Source organism: Schistocerca serialis, chromosome 12 (genome assembly GCF_023864345.2).
Source record: "Schistocerca serialis cubense isolate TAMUIC-IGC-003099 chromosome 12, iqSchSeri2.2, whole genome shotgun sequence".
Classification (NCBI taxonomy): Eukaryota; Metazoa; Arthropoda; class Insecta; order Orthoptera; family Acrididae; genus Schistocerca; species Schistocerca serialis.
The window spans coordinates 111,034,954-111,044,943 of NC_064649.1; the positions used below are offsets into that span (position 1 = coordinate 111,034,954).

The following is a 9,990-nucleotide window of genomic DNA, read 5'->3' on the forward strand; positions in this document are numbered from 1 at the left end:
ACTCGTATAATTTGGTGAGAAGCTGCGTTTGATAGCACAAATGTAGGAAAAAATTCGAAAATTGTTAATTTGTAACTGTTGTTGTTGTGGTGCTTGGTTCAAAGACTGATGTAATGGAGCTCTCCACGCAAGCCTCTTCATCTCCGAGTAACCACTGCAACCTACATACCTCAGAATCTGTTTACTGTACTAATTTCTTGGTCTCCCTCTACGATTTTTACCCTCTACTCTGCCCTGCAGTACTACGTTGGTGATCCCTGATGCCTCAGAACATGTCCTACCAATCGATCCCTTCTTCTGGTCAAGTTGTGTCACAAATTCCTCTTCTCCCAATTCCATTCAGTACGCCCTCATTAGGTACATGATCGATCCATCTAATGTTCAGCAATCTTCTCTAGTACCACATTTAAGAAGCTTCTATTCTCTCAAAACTGTTTATCGTCTATCTTTCACTTCCATACATGGCTACTCTCCATACAAATACTTTCAGAAAGGACTTCCACCATCCTCAGTTATTTTGCTACCTAAACAGAAAAACTCCTTTACTGCTTTAAGTGTCTCATTTTCTAATCTAATTCCCTCACAATCACCTGATTTAATTCGACTACATTCTATTATTTGTAACTGTACCACAGATAAAAAAGATGTCGTTTGTTAACCGTCCCTCTGTCTGTACGTCCCTAAAGCCGCTTTCTCCTCCGAAATGGGTGGACGTATCAAGTTGAAAGTTGCGCCACATGCAACGGTCTACGGCGACGGAGAATAAGCTTCTAAACCTGCGCAATAAACTGAAGTTTGTGTTAGGGAGCTATGTGCAGCTACGAGTCTGTTAGCACTCTGGTGGTGTGATGGCTAGCGTACCTGTATTGTAAACAAGGAGCCCCGCTACGGCACAAATTTTAATCCATTTCTTCAGCTTCCACCATATTCGATAACTCACTCATCGAAACCTACTGGTTTCCACCCATTGACCTAGAGTCATGAAACTGGGAAAGAAGCAAAGCTTCGCAGCACAAGTAAGGAAAAAATAAATTCGCAAGTTGTTAAATTGTAATCATATCACTTAAAAATGTCTTTTACCACTAGAACTTCCACTGCATTCGTCATCATCAGTAGAAAAATAGAAAAATATTTGCACGCAAATGTAAAATGTGAGCTAAAGTCATGTTTTAGTAAGTAAATAAGAAATATTTTATTAAGTCTTTTCTCTCTTCGTATATAAGATCCTTTTTGTATGTCCGGGCTAGTCTCAGGATCTGGTATGTATGTACTGGTGCTGTCTTGGAATTCGCGGGACAGAATCTCGCCACCATCGATATCGATAACGGGCAAAACTCGTCGACATCTCGATTCCCGGAACGGATGAACTGTCTGCGTGTATAATTAATTTTGTACAGAACCCTCGGTATGCGTGTCCTTCTCGCACGTTGAAAATTTATGCATTCCAAATACAAACTTTTTTTTCGCTGTCAATTTGAAATTTGTCTCCCCACAGAAAAAATGTTATAAGCTAACATTAAAATATTCTGTGCCTGCTGGTGTGGTGAGCAGACCATCAATTTGGATACATTTTTTCGTTACAGGTATAAACTGTGGCGTTTGTGAACGTACGGCGTTATGCTGTTCGACGGGAATGCATGCCAACAGTGAATATTGATATACAGGGAGACTGAGCTAAACTGTTTACCTCAAAACTTTTCGGGACAGTTACATGTCTCTGTTTTCACCCAGATCAGTTATGGAAAAACTTCTCACTAAATGGCTTATAGTTTCTTTCTATACCTATATTAATTACAAGTATATCAGTACCAACTTTTTTCTGCTGGTATTCTAGTAGCTTTCACTGCTTCTAAACGAGTTTCACTCTTAAAAAATCAGATTAATAGTTCCGGAGTAATTGTAGTATTTAGACATTGAACAATTGAACATACACCCGATTGCTGTCTTATGTGGGAGTTTCTGATTTCATTCCCAAATATGGACATATGTCACAGCGGATAAAGAAGAAACGTCGATATGAAAGGGATACACAAGAACTGTAGCTTCCTGCTCCTCGTCTGTCGAGCTTTGGTTAGTTTAAGAAAATTAGGTGTCTTTCTCCGAAACTTCTAACCGGAATATGAAGAGTTTTTATTTGTCTGTAGTAGTTCTACGACACTAGCAGCTGTCGTTGCTATAGTTCTACTTAAAAAAGCGAATTTGGTAGAGACATCTCTACAGCCACAAAAGGAGACTACATGCCATTTAGTGAGAACTACCTTACAGTTCAGTTAGTCTAATATACAAGTAAGATACCTTAAACGGTATAGGAAATATCAAAGGAGAGTAACCAAACTGAATCACCCGGTGTGGATGGCGAGTTGCTGTAGGTTTTCATTTGTCAGGATATATTTTCTGTGTTTTTGTTTGATAATGCCCAACTGACTGAAATCATAATGTGCTTGTTTCGCATGAACTGCAGCCTGATAAAACAGAACGTCTTCAAAGGAACTTTAATGAAGCCCACATGAAAGCCACATGACCGCTCTCTGTTATACACATGACACTTCACGGCTCAAAAAGCGATGTAGCTACCTGTAAAAAATGCTGTTTTAAACTTAGCAGTTTAGAGTTAACCAGATGTCAATCTTTTCCAATACAGGTAGTCTGATTGATGAACAGTTTTCATGTTGCCTTCTGGTTCAACAAGACCCAGCATCATGAAAATTCGGTGTCACAAGGCGAATGACTGAGTGGAATTGTCGTGTGTATTGCTTTATGGTTAATTTGCCTCCTAAATGTGGTAGTTTATTCAGATAAATGTATCTACAAAATCTATACTGAAGAATCTCACAACTCTATGTCACTCCTTACTCTGTATTTCCTATTTGCTGTTTCTTGATGACAACTGATGATGTGTTACAGAACGAGAAGAAAATTCACATCAGTACTATTCGTTCCAATGTAAAGTGAACTACAATGCTGAATAATTTCTGATTAACTAGAAAATAGCTATTGTTTCCTTCGGAGCTTCTGAAATGGTTTGTTGGAGCTATGAGTCTGGATACATAATGACAAGCTTTCAGAGAAATGTAAAACGCGCAATTCCGGAGAGTGCTGGAACTATCACAGACTCAGTTTAACACCCCAGAATTCCAATTTCCTGTTAGGAATAATACACAGTAGAATGGAAGTGAAAAGAGGTCTATCTGTTTGGATTTAGGAAAAGTGAAAGCACAAGAGAGGCAATTCTGACTTTCGATTAATAATGGAAAGAAGGCTTAAGAAAAATCAAGACATGATGGTGGTTATCAACCTAGAAGAGCGTTCGTTAATGTACGATAGCGCAACATTCTTCGAAATTACCAGGTAAGTGGTGAGCTATGGGAATAGTCGGATAATACGAAATATGTATCAGAACCAAGAGGTAAAGGAAGGATGGAAGACCAAGAACGTAGTGCTCGCATTAAAAAGGGCGTAAAACAGCTATGTATTCCGCCTCCATTGTTATATTTCTATGTGGAAGAAACAACGACGGAAAAAAAGAAACGTTCAGAAATGGGATTAATGTTCACAGTGACAGAATATCAACCATAAGATTCACTGATGAAAATTCTACCCTAAAAAATGATGAAGAATTGCATGTCCTGTTGTACTAAATAAATTGTCCAATAAGCACACACTATGGATTAATAGTAAACTGAAGAAAGACAAAGTTATGAGGAGTAGAACAAATGAGAACAGCGATAAATTTATTAACATGAACGTCGGGGACTAAAAAGATGAGATGAGGGAAGTTGATATATTTGAGGCCAAATACCATGAAGAAGGAAGCTGGTAAAGAGGACATTCCTGCCGAAACAAGTATAATAGTATCAAAGATGGGCCTTAAGTCGAAGAAATTTCCAAGAACGTACTTTTGACTGATGAAAGAAATGGACGCTATGACAGAACATGTGTTGGGACATCAGGAAATAACTTCAGTTGTACTGGAGGGAACTGTAGAAGGTAATAACCGTAGAAATAGACAGAGATTAGAATACAGCTAAGAAAAATTTGTGAATGTAGGCTGTGAAGTGCTACTCTGAGATGAAGAATTTGGTGTGACACATTTAACCAGATGAGATGAGATGAGGGAAGTTGCTATCTGTACGGCAAAATAACATGACGAAGGAAGCTGGTAATGAGGGCATTCTTGCTCGAAACAAGTCTAATAATATCAAAGATGGGCCTTAAGTTGAAGAAATTTCTGAGAACATACTTTTGACTGATGAAAGAAATGGGCACTATGATGGAAAATGTGTTGAGACATCAGGGAATAACTTCAGTTGTACTGGAGGGAACTGTAGAAGGTAATAACCGTAGAAAAAGATAGAGACTGGAATAGAGCCAATAAAAATTTGAGGATGTAGGCTGTGAAGTGCTACGCTGAAATGAAGAATTCTGCACGGCTGATCCCGGCGGAGGTTCGAGTCCGTCCTTGGGCATGGGTGTGTGTGTTTGTCCTTAGGATAATTTAGGTTAAGTAGTGTGTAAGCTTAGGGACTGATGACCTTAGCAGTTAAGTTCCATAAGATTTCACACACATTTGAACGTTTGAAGACTTTGGATGCTTGCAATATCAGGCTCACTGTTGTATGTTCCTCACACTTTTTGCTGTTATTTTTCTTATCTATATGTATTAAGAGACTTTCTGTAAAGTCCTTTGGCCATTTTCCTGTCTTGTATATTTGATTACACAATACAGTTAACTCCCTTTTCCCTTCTTTTCACACACTTTTGAACATTTTTTTAAATGAGTTTGGTGTGCCACATTTAACCAGTCAGAAGACTGAAGTCACAAGTAAGTTGTAGATATATTGATTATGGGGCAAGAACCTTTTCCAAGAAAGCAGTTTCAGAGGTCTCATGTTACCGCTACAACAGTGTACCACAAACTGACATATGGGCAACAGCTGGGGAATGCGTAAGTATTTTTTCCATAGGCTGATATCTCACCGGGAGTGTCTCATGAACGATACATTTAGGCACTGACTATTTCGTAAACAATGCAGTGATATCGCGTCATGTCAAAGAAGAAAATGAAGCTAATTGATGTTACATGGAATATGAATGTCTAGGAACTTGGTAAGATGTGGAATTGATAATACAGGGATAAGAGATGTGCGGGTACTGACTATTTCGTAAACAATGCAGTTATATCGCGTCACGTCAAAGGAGAAAATGAAGCCAATTGATGTTACGTGGAATATGAATGCCTAGGGTCGAGGTAAGATGTAGAAAAGGAAAAGGAAAAGAGATGTCAACGAGGTGGTATTACTCGTGTCTGGCTGCCCGCATATGCCTATCTCCGTAACCTGACAGTAAGAAAGACTAAACACATGGTGTTGGATAAGTAGGCTGACGACTTACCAAGAAAGTCCCTCGGAACAGCGCGATGTCTTAGAGCGGCGCCTACGGCGTAGACAACCCGGCGCTCGCTGCGCCTAGCTGGGGCGCTGACCCGCGACACAGCACTGCGATGCGACACTGTGTGACGTCACGCGGCACCGCCACTGTGCGACCGTGGAGCGCGGGGTCCGAGCGGCGACTGGCCGGCTGGTCCAGGCGTCGCGGCGGCGCCTGCCGCGTCCACCCCCTCCCCCGGCCGGCGCTGCAGCTCTGCGCATGCGCGGAGGCGCCGCCAAGGCCGGCGACAGATGAGGCCGGCGCCGCCCTGGAGTGGAGTGGCTGCAAGGACGCCAGCGTCGCCTGCGAGGGGCTGTTTAGCGTCGCGGCGCTGTTTGTGCGGGCAGGGAGCGCGCAGGGGCGCACGCTTTCAGCCGCGCGACTCCGTGAAAGGACGCAGATAAGGCCGTGAAAGGCAGCATCTCCCGTGAAGGCGCGACGCCTCCGCTTACACGCATGCGGAGGGACGGAAATAGAGCAACGAAGGACCCACTAAGGCTCCTTCTTGTCTCTCCTCGATTACATGTCGTAACTAAAGGGACAAAAGAATCGTACATTTCCACCACACCATATGGACATTCTCTCTCACATACACTATGTAATAAAAGTATCTGGACACCTCCAAAAACATACGTTTTTCATATTAAATGCATTGCGCATTGTACTGCCAGGTAGCATAGGCCCAGAGCAGAATAAGGCGCTCCGCAGAACTTACGGACTTGTACATCTACATCTACATACATATTCCTCATTCCACCATACGGTGTGTGGCGGAGGGTACCTCGTACCACAACTAGCATCTTCTCTCCCTGTTCCACTCCCAAACAGAACGAGGGAAAAATGACCACCTATATGCCTCTGTACGAGCCCTAATCTCTCTTATCTTATCTTTGTGGTCTTTCATCGAAATGTAAGTTGGCGGCAGTAAAATTGTACTGCAGTCAGACTCAAATGCTGGTTCTCTAAATTTCCTCAGTACAGATTCATGAAAAGAACGCCTCCTTTCCTCTAGAGACTCCCACCCGAGTTCCTGAAGCATTTCGGTAACACTCGCGTGATGATCAAACCTACCAGTAACAAATCTAGCAGCCTGCCTCTGAATTGCTTCTATGTCCTCCCTCAATCCGACCTGATAGGGATCCCAAACGCTCGACCGGTACTCAAGAATAGGTCGGATTAGTGTTTTATAAGTGGTCTCCTTTACAGATTAACCACATCTTCCCAAAATTCTACCAATGAACTGAAGACGACTATCCGCCTTCCCCACAACTGCATTGCATGCTTGTCCCACTTCATATCACTCTGCAATGTTACGCCCAAATATTTAATCGACGTGACTGTATCAAGCGCTACACTACTAATGGAGTATTCAAACATTACATGATTCTTTTTCCTATTCATCTGCGTTAATTTACATTTATGTATATTTAGAGTCAGCTGCCATTCTTTACAGCAATCACAAATCCTGTCCAATTCAACTTGTATCCTCCTACAGTCACTCAACGACGACACCTTCCCGTACACCACAGCATCGTCAGCAAACAGCCGCACATTGCTATCCACCTATCCTAAAGATAATTTATGTAGATAGAAAACAACAGCGGACCTACCACACTTCCCTGGGGCACTCCAGATGACCCTCACCTCCGAAGAACACTCACCATCGAGGACAACATACTGGGTTCTATTACTTAAGAAGTCTTCGAGCCACTCACATACTTGGGAACCAATCCCATATGCTCGTACCTTAGTTAGGAGTCTGCCGTGGGGTACCGAGTCAAACGCTTTCCGGAAGTCAAGGAATATGGCATCCATCTAATACTCTTCATCCATGGTTCACGTGAAAAAAGGGCGAGTTGCGTTTCGCAGGAGCGATGTTTTCTAAAGCCGTGCTGATGCATGGACAGCAACTTCTCTGTCTCAAGGAAATTCATTATATTCGATCTGAGAATATGTTCGAAAGTCCTGCAACAAACCGATGTTAAGGATATTGGTCTGTAATTTTGAGGATCCGTCCTTCTACCCTTCTAATATACAGGCGTCACCTGTTCTTTTAATCCAGTCGCTCGGAGCTAAGTTAGAAGCCAATGCAGTAGAGTACTCTCTATAAAACCGAATTGTAATCCCATCAGGACCTGGCGATTTATTTATTTTCTACCCATTCAGTTGCTTCACAACCCATGGATGTCTGTCTACCACTATGTCCTCCATACGGGAATCTGTACGAGACTCAAACGGCGGTATGTTTATACGATCATCCTGCGTGAAAGGTTTCTCAAATGCGAAATTTAAAATTTCAGCTTTCTTTTTGCTGTCTTCCGTTATCAGGCCAGACTGATCAGTGAGTGACTGGAGGGAAGCCATCGACCCGCTTACCGCTTTTACGTAAGACCTGAATTTCCTTGGGTTTTCAGCAAGATCTTTTGCTAAGGTATGACGGTGGTAGTGGTTGAATGCTTCGCGCATCACTCTTTTTACAGCAGCACGAATCTCTACTAACTTTTGCGTGTACTGATTCTCCCGATCTTTCTTGCACTGCGAGTGCAACTGCCTTTGCTGGACTTGTAACGTGGTCAGGTGATTGGGTGTCATTTGGGCCATACATCTGTACGCAAGATTTCCACACTCTTAAATATCCATAGGTCCACTGTTTTCGATATGATAATGAAGTGGAAACGTGAAGGGACACGTACAGCACAAAAGCGTACAGGCCGACCTCGTCTGTTGACTGACAGAGACTGCTGACAGTTGAAGAGGGTCGTAAAGTGCAATAGGCAGACACCTATCCAGATCATCACACAGGAATTACAAACTGCATCGGGATCCACTTGAAGTACTATGACAGTTAGGCTGGAGTTGAGAAAACATGAATTTCATGGTCGAGCGGCTGCTCATAAGTCACACTTCACGCCAGTAGATGCCAAACGACGCCTCGCTTGGTGTAAGCAGCGTAAACATTGGGCAATTGAACACTGGGGAAACGCAGTGTGGACTGGCGAATCACGGTACACAATGAGGCGATCCGATGGCAGGGTGGGTATGGTGAATGTGCGGTGAACGTCATCTGCCAGCGTGCGTTGTGCCAGCAGTATAATTCGGAGGCGGTGGTGTTATGGTGTGGTCGTGTTTTTCATGGAGAGGGCTTGCACCCCTTGTTGTTTTGCGTGGCGCCATCACAGCACAGGCCTACATTGATGTTTTGAGCGCTTTCCTGCTTCTCACTGTTGCAGAGCAATTCGGGGATGGCGATTGCTGTTCATAAGGCACAGCCTGTGGCGGAGAGGTTATACGACAAAAACATTCCTGTAATGGACTGGCCTGCACAGAGTCCTCACCTAAATCCTATAGAATACCTTTGGGACGTTTTGGAACGTCGACTTCATGCGAGGTCTCACCAACCGACATCGATACCTCTCCTCAGTGCAGCACTCCGTGAAGAACGGGCCGCCGTTTCTCAAGAAATCTTCCAGCATCTGATTGAAGGTATGCCTGCGAGAGAGGAAGCTGTCATCAACGCTTAGGGTGGAACAACACCGCATTGAATTCCAGCATTACCGATGGAGGGCGCCACGAACTTATGGCATCGCTGTTATGTTCGTCCTTTACCTGCACCTACCTGCGAACTCATTGTTGCAGCTCATCGGCATGAAAACTGAGCAGAAACCTACCGTACTGCAACTCGTACGAGGCTGCATTCGACGTATTCTACGAATCGGAAAAGGTCTTAATTTTGAATGAGATGTACTCGTTCACTGCCAAGCCCGTGCTAATCTTAATAAAGTCATGCATAGACACTTTCCTTCACGTTAGCAAGTTTATAGTAACGTATTTCCCGAAAAATGAACAGCTACTAAGCACGAATTGTTCTTAAATGACAATGCTCGCTATACTATTAAGTTTATCGGTGTCTAATGTACTCAGGTTTTTAGTCACCGATGTGCTGAATATGCCACGTGGAATTACTGTGACCTCGCTTTTTCGTCCTCTCCCCAAAATCAACCAACCGACCAACCAGAGGTGTTTATTCAGTTCGAATTGTTTGGCATGTGCTGCGCGCATTTAGTCAGCATAAGACTGCAAACAGTATTTGTGATGTGAAACTTCCTGGCAGATTACAACTGTCTGCTGAACCGAGACTCGAACTCGGGAGCTTTGCCTTTTACGAGCAAGTGGTGCACCATCTGAGCTACCCAAGCACGACTCACGCCCCGTCCTCACAGCTTTACTTCTGCCAGTACCTCGCCTCCTACCTTCCAAACTTTACAGAAGCTCTCCGGCGAACCCTGCAGAACTAACACTCCTGAAAGAAAGGATACTGCGGAGACATGGCTTAGCCACAGCCTGGGGGATGTTTCCAGAATGAGATTTTCACTCTGCAGCGGAGTGTGCGCTGATATGAAACTTCCTGGCAGATTAAAACTGTGTGCCGGACCGAGACTCGAACTCGGGACCTTTACTCTTTGCGGGCAAGTGCTGTACCATCTGAGCTACCTAAGCACGACTCATGCCCCGTCCTCACAGCTTTACGTCCGTCAGTACCTCGTCTTCTACTTTCCAAATCTC

At 43.5% G+C, this 9,990-nt stretch overlaps 1 protein-coding gene across 1 annotated transcript in view; it reads right to left on the minus strand.

Annotated features, from left to right (window-relative positions):
- LOC126427975 (C3 and PZP-like alpha-2-macroglobulin domain-containing protein 8) overlaps positions 1-5,557 on the minus strand; it is an 829,074-nt gene extending 823,517 nt beyond the window's left edge. The window contains exon 1 of the mRNA XM_050089861.1: positions 5,392-5,557. The gene's annotated coding sequence lies outside the window, so the exon portion shown is untranslated. The remainder of the gene's footprint in view (positions 1-5,391) is intronic.
- Between the last annotated feature and the right edge of the window lie 4,433 nt (positions 5,558-9,990).